The sequence below is a fragment of the Chelonoidis abingdonii genome, chromosome 1 (genome assembly GCF_003597395.2).
Source record: "Chelonoidis abingdonii isolate Lonesome George chromosome 1, CheloAbing_2.0, whole genome shotgun sequence".
In the NCBI taxonomy this organism is placed as follows: Eukaryota; Metazoa; Chordata; order Testudines; family Testudinidae; genus Chelonoidis; species Chelonoidis abingdonii.
The window spans coordinates 370,950,597-370,964,855 of record NC_133769.1 but is presented as its reverse complement, the minus strand read 5'-3'; the positions used below and the strand labels follow the sequence as shown (position 1 = coordinate 370,964,855).

Genomic DNA, 14,259 nt, shown 5'->3' with positions numbered 1-14,259 from the left:
ACCTCTCATCTTTAGGAAGGTACTGAAGCCAGACTTGAGAAATGGAATGAGTTCATCTTCCTCTCTACCTTAAAGGGGAGTCCTAATCCTTATGAAAGTGACAGACTCCTGTGGCATCTTTATAGACTAACAGACATATTGGAGCATAAGCTTTCGTGGACGAATACCCACTTCATCAGATGCACGTAGAGGAAGTTTCCAGTGGCAGGTATAAATATGCAGGCAAGAATCAGTCTAGAGATAATGAGGTTAGTTCGATCAGGGAGAGTGAGGCCCTCTTCTAGCAGTTGAGGTGTGAACACCAAGGGAGGAGAAACTTCTTTTGTAGTTGGCTAGTCATTCAGTTTTTGTTTAACCCTGAGCTGATGGTGTCAAATTTGCAAATGAACTGAAGCTCAGCAGTTTCTCTTTGAAGTCTGCCCATTCCTAATATCTGACTTGTGTCCATTTATCTTTTTAGGTAGCAACTGTCCAGTTTGGCCAATGTACATAGCAGAGGGGCATTGCTGGCATATGATATCGTATGTTACAATGGTGGGCATGCAGGTGAATAAACCGATGATAGTGTGACGGATCTGGTTAGGTCCTGTGATGGTGTCGCTGGTGTAGATATGTGGGCAGAGTTGCAGTCGAGGTTTGTTGCATGGATTGGTTCCTGAGTTAGTTACTATTGTGCGGAGTGTGGCTGCTGGTGAGAATATGCTTCAGTTGGCGGGTTGTCTGTGGGCGAGGACTGGCCTGCCACCCAAGGCCTGTGAAAGTGTGGGATCATTGTCCAGGATGGGTTGTAGATCCCTGATGACGCATTGGAGAGGTTTTAGCTGGGGACTGTATGTGATGGCCAGCAGAGTCCTATTGGTTTCTTTCTTGGGTTTCTCTTGCAGCAGGAGGCTTCTGGGTACACGTCTGGCTCTATTGATTTGTTTCCTTATTTCACCATGTGGGTATTGTAGTTTTGAGAATGCTTGGTGAAGATCTTGTAGGTGTTCTCTGTCTGAGGGGTTGGCGCAAATGTGATTGTACTTCAGTGCTTGGCTGTAGTCGATGGATCATGTGGTGTGTCCAGGATGGAAGCTGGAGGCATGTTGGTAGGAATAGCAGTCGGTGGGTTTTCCGTATAAGGTGGTGGTAATGTGACCATCATTTATTTGCAGCGTGGTGTCTAAGAAGTGGACCTCCTGTGTAGATTGATCCAGACTGAGGCTGATGATGGGGTGGAAGCTGTTGAAATCATGATGGAATTCTTCCAGAGTCTTGTGGACCCATGGGAAGATGATGATGTCATCAATGTAGCGTAGGTAGAGAAGGGGCGTGAGTTGACGAGCTGAGGAAGCGTTGTTCCAGGTCAGCCATAAAAATGTTGGCATATTGTGGAGCCATGCAGGTGCCCATAGCAGTGCCACTGGTCTAGAGGTGTATATTGTCACCAAATTTGAAATAATTGAGCGTGAGAATAAAGTCACAGAGCTCAGCAACCAGTTGTGCTGTGGCATCATCAGGTATACTGTTCCTGACAGCTTGTATTCCATCTGTGGTGGGATATTTGTGTAGAGACTCTCCACATCCATGGTGGCTAGGATGGTGTTTTCTGGAAGGTCACCAATGCATTGTAGTTTCCTCAGGAAATCAGTGGTGTCACGGAGATAGCTGGGAGTGCTGGTGGCGTAGGGTCTGAATAGAGAGTCCCCATATCTGTACAGTCCTTCAGTGAGAGTGCCAATGCCCGAGATGATGGGGCATCCAGGATTTACGGGTTTGTGGATCTTGGGTAGTATTTAGCATAACCTTGGTCAGGGCTCTAAGGGTGTGTGGATTTGTTCCGGTGTTAGTGTAGGAGTGTCCTGAGTAGATGGTGCAGTTTCTTAGTGTATTTCTCAATGGGATTTGAGGGAAATGGCCTGTAGAATTTGGTATTGGAGAGTTGTCTGGCAGCCTCCTTTTGGTAGTCAGACCTGTTCATGATGATAGCAGCTCCTTTATCAGCCTCTTTGATGATAATGTCAGGGTGGTTTCTGAGGCTGTGGATGGCATTGCATTCTGTACAACTGAGGTTATGAGGCAAGTGATGTTGTTTTTCCACAATTTCTGCCTGTGCATGTCGGCGGAAGCATTCAATGTATAGGTCCAGACTGTCATTTCGACCCTCAGGAGGAGTCCATGTGCAGTTCTTCTTCTTGTGCTCTTGGTGGGAGGGTATCTGTATATCAGTGCACTGTTCAGTGTTATATTGAAAGCATTCTTTGACTCGGAGATGGCGAAAGTAGGCTTCCAGATTGCTGCAGAATTATGTTTGTGGGAGTGGCGGGACAGAAAGAGTCCTCGAGATAGAACAGACTCTTCTCCTGGGTTGAGTGTGTAGCTGGATACATTGACAATATTGCTGGGTGAGTTAGGGGTACCACTGTTGTGGCCCCATGTAGCAGTTAGGATTTTAGATAGTTTATGGTCCTTTTTTTCCTTTTGTAGAGAGGTGAAGTGAGTAATGTAGATCTCCTATCTTATTTTAGTAAAGTCCATTTGTGTGGAAGGTTGGTTATCTATGAATGTCTCCAGGGTGGAGAGCTCTTTTTTTGATGTTTTCCTGTTTGCTGTATAGGATGCTGATCATGTGGTTCCTCAGTTTCTTTGATAGAGTATGGCATAATCTCTCACTGGGGTCTGTATAGTATGTAGATAGCAATGGATTTTTCACCTTCAGTCCATTTGGTAGGATGTCCATCCATTTGCATTTGGAAAGGAAGATGATATCTGTCTGTACTTGTGCAAGTTTCTTCATGAGGTTGGTGGATTTCCACTCCATATGGCTAAATGCAGTGCCTTGCGTGGTGTCAAGTATCAGAGGGGTAGCCATGTTAGTCTGGGTCTAACACTGCTACCCCTCTGATACTAATCCTTACTTTAATTCTTCTTCCATGGCTTTCTCTCTCTCTTCTACCTTCTCTGTGTCAAGCAGCTTGTAATTTTATACTGTAACAGTGTTGCCAGTTCCATGCTTTGCCCCATGGCTCTGGGAGGCTGAGCTACTTCAAACCCTTTGCAAAAATTCATTACTGGCCTGGATTATCTGACAGACTTGCCTCACAACATTACACTTCACTTCTGACATTGCCCACAGAGTAGAGGTGCCTTTGAGAGGCCATGATCTCAGACACTTAGATGGGTGGTCTCAGTTCAGAGGGGCTAGGGATATCCTGCACTTTTTAATAGAGTCCCTGATCACTCTGACAGTAGAATCTGTCTCCGTTTTCTTTTTTGTCACCAACAAGCAAAAAACTGCATTTCCACCCCCCCGCCCAATGCAGGTTGGGTATTGAGGCTGTGCAACTTTGTTCAAGATTGGGGTCTTTGGCTGTCATCTGTCAGTGAGACTGTCCAAGAAGCTGTACTGCAGGTTCCTTGCAGGTGATTCCACTGTATGGCAGCTTCTAGCTAACTAGCATGGCCCCTGTGTGCCAGGCACACTCTCCTGGTGTTGTGAATTATACCTTTAGGATATGCATCGTTCATTTCTAGGCTGAGGCACACAAATTCAAGACACTCAGTGTTCCAAAACAGACCACAGTTTTATTGCACAATTCATTACAACACTCGAATGTGGTGGGCCCCTGCTAGCCAGGATATGACCCAAACTTTAGGTTTTAAGCAACCTATATACCTTTTAGCAATGCATGCATTCCTCGTGCACCATACCCCCTAGCCAATAAGCAAGTCATTTTACTTATCTTTAACCTATTGCACTTAACTGTGCCCTGTGTGATAGCAAGCAAGCAAATAGCTACATTGAGACTTTTCCTTATTAGATTTTTGCTAACCGTTATGTCTTTTCCTGTTTTTGTGGTTCTACCCTTGTTGTTTTACCCTTCTGTCTCAACACGACCTTTGTGATCTTTCTGAGACGTGCGGTACCCACACTTAGGTAATGGCGAAGCTGTGCCTTACAGAACAAAGAGACTTAGGCTAACTACCCTCAACACTGGGAAACACCAATAGACTATAGCCCTGGAAAACCACAGGATAATCTACTTATGGCTTTTCCCCAGTCTCCTCTCCTCCTAACCACCTGGCACAGGTAGTGGGGCATGAGCCTTGAGACGTGTCCCAGCCTCTGCTGCCTTCTGAGGTATGCTGTGTTTTAGCAACGTCAGCATGCACAAACACATGGGATCCCTGGCAGGCCAAAATGCTTTGTAAAATGGCCACGATTTGTCTAAGAGAATGGCACTTGCTGCAGGAATTGCTGCTCGCGCCTTGGGGCCCAGCCAAAGAGAGATTTCCAGCTGCATTTTTCATTCACACTCCCTGCAGCCTGGGTGCCCTGTTTCCTGGCCTGCTTGCTGAGAGGAAGGAGGCACTTCATGCTGTCTGGCTTCATCTTATCATGACACCGATCCCATCCCAGGGACCATGTTCTTCCCAGTGGATGACTGGCACATGAGTGTCTGTCTCTCTCCTTTGAGAGGATGTCAGACTGCCGGGCCTGGAGAGCAGACAGGACAGTGACTGACCCCACGACCATGCCAGTTCGTTGACTTCAGACCTCACTGCTGCTCCTCATGGTTTAATTGGGGCTGCAGCCCCCTTCCTGTGAAGAGTCTGCCAAGGCTGGGTAGCCTGTGGCTGGACACTGTGCAGGAAGTGTTGTTGCAAGGCCTCTCCCACAGGTAGCTGTGAAGACAGGAGAGGGGGTAAATTTCTGTCAGGCAGCCTTGCCCCGGCCCACTCAGCATGGGATCCACAGCTGCTGCTCAGACTCCCCTATTATCTCCTGTTCTAGCCGTCAGAGAATCCACATGGGAGAGTAACCCCAGCAGTGCACTGAATATGGGAAAAGCTTCAGTTGGCACTTCTGCCTGTAATGGCCATTAGGGACTGCACGTGGGGCAGAGTCCAGCCAATTCTCTCCCTTTGGGCCATTCAGGGTTTTGCCCTGCCCTGGCAGATTGAAGGATTCATCCGGAGAGAATGCTGGTAGAGACTGCCCAGCGTGACCGTGGTTCTGAGCTGGGTTAGTGTTGCTGGGCTACTGTAGAATGGCTTTACTTTAAATACTACAGTCGTAGCTCTATAGCCATTCACGAACCCGAGGACAGCATTGATTATTATTTTTTATGTCCTCATTTAAGTTGCAATTATGGCCCACCCCAGCTTGGCCCCTTTTCATTATTATCACAGGCATGTGTCTTTCCCTTCCTGCTTGTGCTTCACTTCCAGTCTGCAAGACCCTTTCTGTGAACTTCCACAGGATATTTAAGGCCATGGCAGGAGTTGAGTGGTCAGTGTACACAGCGAAGTGCCACCCAATTAGATCCAGCTGGAGACTTTTAAGAGCCCACCGCATGGCCAGGCATTCCTTCTCTATGGCCACATTGTTCTGCTCCCGAAGGAGCAGCTTCCTGCTCAGGTACATGACGATGTCTCCCCCAGTGTCTGAGGCATCGGTGAACACTCTAGAGAGTTTGAGTCTGGGTTTACCAGCAAAATGCCCTTGACCAGAGCCTCCCTCAGCACACAGAGAGCCCTCTGGCACTGCCCGGTCCAGACCACCTTATCTGGCTTCCCCTTCTTGCATAGCTCAGTGATGGTGACGGCTATGGAGCTAAAGAGAGGCACAAACCTCTGGTAGTACCTCACCCTCCCAATAAAGGCCTGGACCTGTTTTAGTGTGGGGAATGGGCCGATCTCTGATTGCCTCCACCTTGGCTGGCTCTGGCTTTAGGCAGCCGCTCCCCATCTTGTGGCCCAGGTATGGCACCTCTGCCATCCCCTCCTTGCACTTCCCAGCTTTTACAGTCAGCCCTGCACCCTGGAGGCAACTCAGCCACCTCTTCCCCTGGAACACATGGTCCTCCCAGGTCTGGCTAATGACACTGATATCATCAATATACACTAGGGTAAATTTCTCCATCCCTCTCAGTAACTGATTCCCCAGATATAGGCTGGACCCACCCCATACTAGTATCATCAATTACACATGGATCATCATTATTAGTATGATTAATGGGAGATGCTGCATTGTTGTTAATAAAGCAACTGCTTATGCAATGCAGTTTTGCATTCTGCTCTTCACTTTTGCTTTATGCCTCCATTTGTGAGCACCACTTAAATGTTTTTTCATCATTATTTTCTTTATCACTTGGACTTGTTCATTCATTCTCCAGTGTTTATAGTCTCCCGCTCTGCAGTTCACCCGTGCCTGCAGTAGACTGCAATATGTGGATACGCACCTACGCCCAGTGATGAGCTGCCAAAATCTTAACAACCAGTTCCCTATAAAAGCTCTGATTTAAGGGATGTTCCACAGTACGTATTTTTTGTACCTTTCTCCATAAGAAGTGGCAATGCATTGAATCATTGAGAGTCATACTTAATGATAAAAAAAAAATGTGTACACATTTATTACAATAGAAACAAAGTATTGCTTTATTACACAAATGTAAAATACATTTGAAAAGAGAATATAAAGAGATGTATGAGTAATGTAACCTGATTTCTTCAATATTCCATGAAGTGGGATCCATAACATTGAATAATTCACCTATTTTAGGTGTATTACAAGATTCACCTAAATTATCATCTTTATCGTTAATGTGATTTTTGTTTAATAATCTTGCCTTCATTTTTTCAGTAATGTACTCTATTACTTTCTCGTGGCAGTGATTTAAACCTTACTTTATCTTCAAACTCTATGCATTTAAAAACATCATTTTCTATCATTTCATTAATTTTAGTTTCGTGTATACCAAAAATAGAATGAAAAAAGCAATTGTCCGTTTGATTAGCTTATCTGCCTTTGTTCAACTCAATTCTGACTTGCAGTGCATTTGATAACAATGCAAGTTCATCCAAAATGTCAACCATTAATGCCAAGTCTTTCAAAAAAAATTTATTTTTCAATCTTTTTGCCATGCCAGAAAATTTCCAAAAATGAGAAAAGTAACTATAAAGAGCTGGATACGTTCTCCAGACCGCTTTAACAGCTCTGAGGCTACAAGAAGCCATCATGGACCAAAAACATGGCCTATTTGGATGATTTCGATATGCAGTTCTTCAGAAACTTGTTTAAGTTCAAACTGACTTTTATTTGACTGATGAAAAATTGAATAAATCTTGTCCAAAAAAAATCATGAAATTACTTATTTCATTGATATCATTTATACCATCTAAAGCCAGTTGTAGCCAATGATTAAAACAATGCCAAATTATAATGTTTGGAAAATCTTGAATCAGTCTTATAGCAACTCCAGATTTATGTCCACGCATGGTGCTCGCGCCATCAGAACAAAATCTGTTTAAATTTTCTTTAAATATCTGTTTCAAATCTGTATCAGTTAACGTCTCCAAGCATTAAATATTTTCTGCTTTAGTTGATTCTAATTCCACTAAATCGAGAAAAATTGTTGAAGAATCTTTTAATTCTTCTAAAATGTGAATTGCAAGCACAGTTTTACTTTAAATTTTAGAAATTCATCAATAATATAAATCTTTGAATTGTTTGACAATTTTACTAAAAAATTGTTTTCTTATTAATTCAACAATAAATTCTACGATTCTGATGGCTGAAAATCGAGACAGTAGGTAGTTTCCTAAATAAGTTTCACTCTAATTTGTAGCTCTACTTCATCCTCCATATCTGACATTAGTCAGTTTCTTTTTACTAAGCTGTAAACGATGTTGAAAATTTGGCTGGTCATTGCAATATTTTTTTCAGTAAGTTTATCAATCACTATAGTGAAGTTCTTTTTTAGATTCACTTGAAATATTTATAACTCTCAAATGAGAGCTTGATTCAAAATGTTCCTTCATTTTTTTCTTAAAGAAGCTTGCTGAACTTTATCAGTTCCAGATGCTTTAATAGTACAATTGTCATTCTGAAGAAATTTTATTGGAGGGTGGGGTAGGAAAGGCTGTGCCTTCCAAAACAGCCTGCCCCCCCATCCCACCCCCACCATGTCCTGCCCCTGACTGGCCCCTGTCACGGAGTCCCCGGGCGATGCTCTGGAACTGCTCCTCACCAAGCCAGTCAGGACTTTGGGGAGCCTCCTCTCCCTTGGAGCAGACTTGTTCAGGGCAAGAAGCTCACACGTCTTCACCACCTGGATCTCTCCTTGGAGCATTCAGCATCCTCTGCCCCTCCGTGTGCTTCCCACAGTGAGCCCTCCACAGCGGGGTCATGGGGAAGCCACAGGGTCCTCCACCCCCACTTTGCAGTCAGATGTGACTCTCAGCCAGCCAGTAACACAGAGGTTTATTCTGTGACAGGAACAGGGTCTAAAACAGAGCTTGTAGGTACAGCGAACCGGACCCCTCAGCCGGGTCCATGCTGGGGGGCAGTGAGCCAGACCCCTAGGTCTGCACTTCACTCCTTGTCCTCAGCCAGCTCCAGACTAACCTCCCTCTCCAGCCCCTCCTCTCTGCTCAGCTCCTTTCCCTGGGCCAGGAGGTCAGCTGACTCCAACACCTTCAGTTGGCACCTTTGCAGGGGAGGGGCCAGGCCATTAGCTGCCAGGAGACAGTGTCAGGCATTTAGGTGCACTGGCCATTGCTCTGCAGCAATCACACACCCGTATTCCACCACCTAGATATTAAGAACTGCATAGAGGACACTGAGGCACCAACACAGTATTCAGAGCAAACATTAAGAACATTCCCAGTTCGTCACATCTCTCCCCCCTTCGAGACCGAACTGAGCCAGGTCACTCCAGCCAGTGACCTGGGGAAGTTCAAAACCACCAGCGTTCCCATGGATGCCCCAGCATCTCTCCCATTCCTTGGTGTGAGTTACACCAGGCCCTTCCAGTTTCACGTCCTCCCTTTGCTTGAGTGTGCTTGATGGCACTTGCAGGCCGCATGTGGGAAGGTTTATGCAGCCTGTACCCTTTTGCCACCCCAATACCCCTGGGGTTTAAACTGGGACAGGGTCTTCTTCCAGCACCCTGGTTTACGATTTGGGCTCTCTTGGTTAAGAGCCCCCATCTTGGCCTTGGCCAGCTCTGGGCTTGGGCAGCCGCTTCCCACCTTGTGGCCCAGATACAACACCTCTGCTGTCTCCACCTTACACTTTCCAGCTTTTACCATCAGTCCCACCTCTGTGAGGCAGCCCAGCCCCCTCTTCACCTGGGACACCTGTTCCTCCTAGGTCTGGCTAAAGATGCACATGTTATCTGTGTTTGCCAGGGCCAAGTTCTCCATCTCCCTCAGCTTATCTAGAATCTCCCCAGGCCTAGTCGTGGGGTCAGCATCGGACACCGTGATGGCTTTAAGCTTCTGATAGCCCCCACAAAACCAGATCATCCTGTCTACCTTGGGGATCAGCCCCATGGGTGAGGCTCATGGGCTGTAAAACAGCTGGATCCCATCTAAAGCCAGCATGTCCTTGACCTCTCTCTCCAGGTTCTGGGCTGCTTTCCCAGTGACTCTGAACAGGGAACACCTGATGGGGAGATTGGCTCCCACCTCAGGGAAGAGATCCACCAGGGGGTCTTTTCCCTTCTCCTCCCAATCCTCCCCTTTCCGGTCCAGGGGTCCCCTCACTCTCCTCCCATCCAGCAGCTTGAGAGGGAAGAACCCTGTGGATTCCTGGGGCACCACCAGCTGCTTCCTGATTCCCCTCAGTTCTACTTCCCCTTGGGGAGCCCATTCCCGGGACAGGAATCCCTTCTCCCGCAGGACTCTGTCCCTGCAGCCTTCCCCAAGGGGGTTTGCAGCGCTGTGGCCAGCAAGTTCCCTCAGCTTCTCCAAGGAGGGATCTCTCTGCAGCTCGGTCTGGGATTCAGCTGCTGGGGCAGGGAGTGGGACCTGCTCCCTCTCACTGGCTGGGCCTGGGGTCACAGCCTCCCTGAGCCTTGTCCCTGGTAGCTCCCTCCCTGCTGTATAATCATTTCCCAGCAGCACGTCTGGACCAGGCAAACCTGGTTGGCAGCTGACCTGCCTTGCCTGGGTGTCCCCCCACTCAGCTGGGGTCTCAGCTCCCCCCGTGCTCAGCGCTGCCCTGGCTGTCCCAGTGGGGGCAGGCAGCGAGCTCTCTGCTCTGGTCTCAGCATCAGAGCCAGCGTGAGCCCCCTCTCCGGTGTGCAGGGGGGCGGGGAGCATCTCTCCCTCCCCCTCAGTCCCAGGGGGCTGGTTACAGGTAGGCAGGTATCCTGAGTCCAGCAGCCCCTCCCCACTGCCAGCAAGGTCATTTGCATTTTCACTGACCATTTCCATCCCAGCCAATTGGTTCCCTGGATTTAAATTCAAACCCTCGGCAGTTACAGGAGTAGGGCCGGGATCCTGTCCCAAGGGGAGACAGTCACCCCCCAACAGGGCCTCCCAGCCGATATCCTGGAGAACCCCAATGACCAGCCAGTCCGACCCCTCCTGCGTCTGCACAGGGATCCGGGCCATAGGCAGGGCGAGGGGCTTCACCCCAGGGACCTTCACCCAGGTCCCACAGTCCCTCAGCATCTGCGGCTGCACCACCACAGTTCTCTCTGTCCCAGGGCCTCGCCCCTGCAGGCGTGTTTCCCCACTGACCCCTGGGCAGCCCCCTATGTCTCTCCACTCCACCATCACCAGTCCGTGCTGCTGCTGCTTCTCCTGCAGCTTTTCCACAGCCTCTTGCTCTCTCTCATGGTCCTCTCGCTCTCTCAGGCTCTGCTCCAATCCCATCCGTCTCCGATCCCCTGATGGGGAACCCAATCATGAAGATCCTTGTCTGGTTGGGGACCAGACTCTCAGGAGTGCCTGGCTGCTGCTCCAGCTGCTCCCAGATCCTCTTGTAGCCCCATCTGGGTCAGGAATCTGCTCCTCAGAGCGGTCCTCCTCCTCCAACTGCACGATTAACTGTGCCTTGGTGAACTTCCCCATGCGTAACTCTCTCTTTGTGCACAGGATCACAATGTCCTTCTTAAGGAGCTGGTGATAGGCCATCACTTCACCGTTCCCAAGTGGCTCTGGACTCACAGGCCTGTGTGCTCTTGGCTCCCCCATGGTTTCCAGGAAGAACCCCTGGTGTGCCAGCCCTTCTCGTGATCACCACCTCTTTGCCAGGGTCGAGCTGCAGACTCCTCTGCCCCGGGACTGCTCCTGCAATCCTCAGGGGAACCCTGCTACTGCAGAAATCCTTCAGTCTCCCAGGGTCGAGCGGCAAGCTCCTCCGCCTCTGAGACTGCTCGCTGCAGCCCTCAGGGGGACCTCGTTACTCCAACAGTCCTCCTCGCTGATCACACACTCCCAGAGGTTAGCTACCCCCTGAAACCGTCCCTCTCTGAGCCTTCAGCGTGCCTGGTCCTCATTATCACTCCTTTGTTTTACTGCTCCCCAGTCACTTACTGCAAGCAGCACCGTCATGGGGTGCAGTACATCCCACCGCTGCCACCAGTTGTCACGGAGTCACCGGGCAATGCTCTGGAACTGCTCCCCTCCAAGCCAGTCAGGACATTGGGGAACCTCCTCTTTCTTGGAGCAGACCTGCTCAGGGCAAGAGGCTCACACGTCTTCATCTCCTGGGTCTCTCCTTGGAACATTCAGCGTCCTCTGCCCGTCCATGCGCTTCCCACAGCGAGCCCGCCCAGGCGGGATCCTGGGGAAGCCACAGGGTCCTGCATCCCCACTTTGCAGTCAGATGTGACTCTTAGCCAGCCAATAACACAGAGGTTTATTCAGTGATAGGAACAGGGTCTAAAACAGCTTGTAGGTACCGCGAGCCGGACCCCTCGGCCGGGTCCATCCTAGGGGGTGTGAGCCAGACCCCCACATCTGCACTTCACTCCTCGTCCCCAGCCTGCTCCAGAATCTCAATCCCCTCCAGCCCCTCCTCCTCTGCTCAGATCCTTTCCCGGGCCAGGAGGTCAGCTGACCTCTTTTTCTCCAACACCTTCAGTTGGCACCTTTGCAGGGGAGGGGCCCAGGCCATCGGTTGATAGGAGACAGAGTGTCAGGCATTTAGGTGCACTGGCCCCTTCCTCTGCAGCAATCACACCCTTATTCCACCACCTAGATATTAATAGCTGCATAGGGGATACTGAGGCACCAACACAGTATTTAGAGCAAACATTAAGAACATTCCCAGTTTGTCACATCCCCTCAGAACCTGCAAGGGCCACAAGCAACCCATCACCCCCCCCGCTCCTTGTCTTCTGACCCCTGCCACCTGAGACTCCCCCCAACTGCCTCCCAGAACCCCTCCCTAACAAACTCATCCTGTCCCCTGACTTCCCTGACCCCATCCTCCACCACCACCACCCCGATAGACCCCCCGCACTCATGCCTACTCTGACCCCTGCCCCCTCCAACCCTTCCTCTCAGTCCCGGCCTGGCCCTCTTACCATGCTGCTCAGGGCATTGTGTATGGATGCCTCATGGCCCGCTGGAGCTCGCAGCCCTCCCCCTTACCATGCCACTCAAAGCAGCAGAAGCTGCACAACTACCCAGAGCACTGGTGCCGGCGGCACGTCACACTGCAGCTCTGCGAGGGAGGGGAAAGCAGGGAGGGACCAGGGGAGCCTCCCCAGCTGGGAGCTCAGGCGCGTTGGAGACAGAATGGTCCTGCTGGCTGGATGTGGCCCGTGGACTGAAGGAGTTTGCCTACCTGCCTCCCCTTTAACAGCTGGTTCTACACTGACTTCTAAATTTAACAACCGTTTCTTGCTCACCTGTGGGAACTGGCTCCAGCTCACCACTGCCTATGCCACTGACCATGTGACGCCACATGCTTTACTGTCAATGATGGCAGTGTGGAAATAAAACCATGACAACATGATTATGTGGCACTTAAAATATATACAAATGTTTTCAAATAGTATTTTTCCTGTATCAGGGCCTCCTGGCTGTATCCCAGTCTACAAACTACACAGAGACCTTGTACTCATCCAATACCTTGTGCAGTTAATTTACAGACAGATTCCCACCACCTTCATGACATATACAGCTCCTATAAGAAACGGGAAAGCAGTCTCTCTCTCCTCCTGCTGCCTGCTTCCCCTCCTTTCCACTTCCTTCCTGTGCTTATTTGTGGGCTGTGCCTAATGGCTTAATTAGCCTTTCTGCCTTGCCCCACCTGGCAAATTAGGCACAGATCCGCTTATTCAGCTCCATTTTGCCTTGCTAGATTGGAGCAGCTGTGAACAGAGTGCTGACTCAGCCTTTCTTGCCTAGCACTCTGTCAGGAGCACCACATTCTTAATATGGACACATTCTCTATTGGGATATATCATGATTCACAATGTGTACACTTAAAATATATGTGTAGTCAGTATGGGCCCAGCATGATGGCACCATGGTAACCCCGGTATTGGGCACAGCTTGGAGAGAAACTGGATGGATGGAGGCACTTAATGAGGCTCACAGGGCAACAGCCTGATTTTGAATTTTGGAGGGCTGCCCGTGTAGCTGCAGAAAAAGCATCTATCCAATTTTGCTACCAATAGCAGCTTCTGCCAGGCAAACATGGCCTTTTGGCTACCCATCAGAACATGCTACCACCTAGTCCAGGGGGCTGCAAATTCGGAGGGGTGGGAGTTTGCCTTGACACAATTAGCAGTTGATCTCTGGTTATTGCAGGGTAAGAATGAGAGAGACACTTTTGAGTTCTATAGCAGTGTGCTGTGGTGTCACCTTCGCATTTTTATGTCTCATTTTCTCTGTGACTAAGTCTAAAGTGAAGTGAGACTCAGGGTACAGAGGGTACTAAATTGGGGCAAAGTGAGTCCCATCCATCAGACTTTGCTACCCATGCACCTGTCACCGGTCCAGGGTAGTGAATTCAGAGGGATAGGTGCTTGTATAATTTGAATTATGCACACAAATACAGAATGGACACAAATACAGAATATTTTTAAAATTTTAAAAACACTTTGCTTTTTGTTCCAAGATGTTTTGAACAACAAGCATTTACACATAATGCATTTTTTGTAAAGAACTGAACTCTGTACATTTTTTTGCACTTTTATTCTTTCTTCTCAGTCAGGTTTTCTTGATTGGTTCTTTCTGGAATGCAGGGCATACGTGCCCACCTCTTGCTAGACTCTCACTGGACCTTTGATAAGTAACAATTGAGAAAATGAAATCACACAAGTTATAAAAGCAGCAGAGAATCCTGTGGCACCTTATAAACTAACAGACGTTTTGGAGCGTGAGCTTTTGTGGGTGAATACCCACTTCATCAGACGCAGGTAGTGGAAATTTCCAGGGGCAGGTATATATATGCTAGCAAGCAAGCTAGAGATAACGAGGTTAGTTCAATCAGGGAGGATGAGGCCCTGTTCTAGCAGTTGAGGTGTG

General features: G+C 48.8%; 1 pseudogene; it reads right to left on the bottom strand.

Moving 5' to 3' along the window:
* Positions 1-6,484: 6,484 nt before the first annotated feature.
* Positions 6,485-12,678, bottom strand: LOC142046148 (E3 SUMO-protein ligase KIAA1586-like; annotated as a pseudogene).
* Between the last annotated feature and the right edge of the window lie 1,581 nt (positions 12,679-14,259).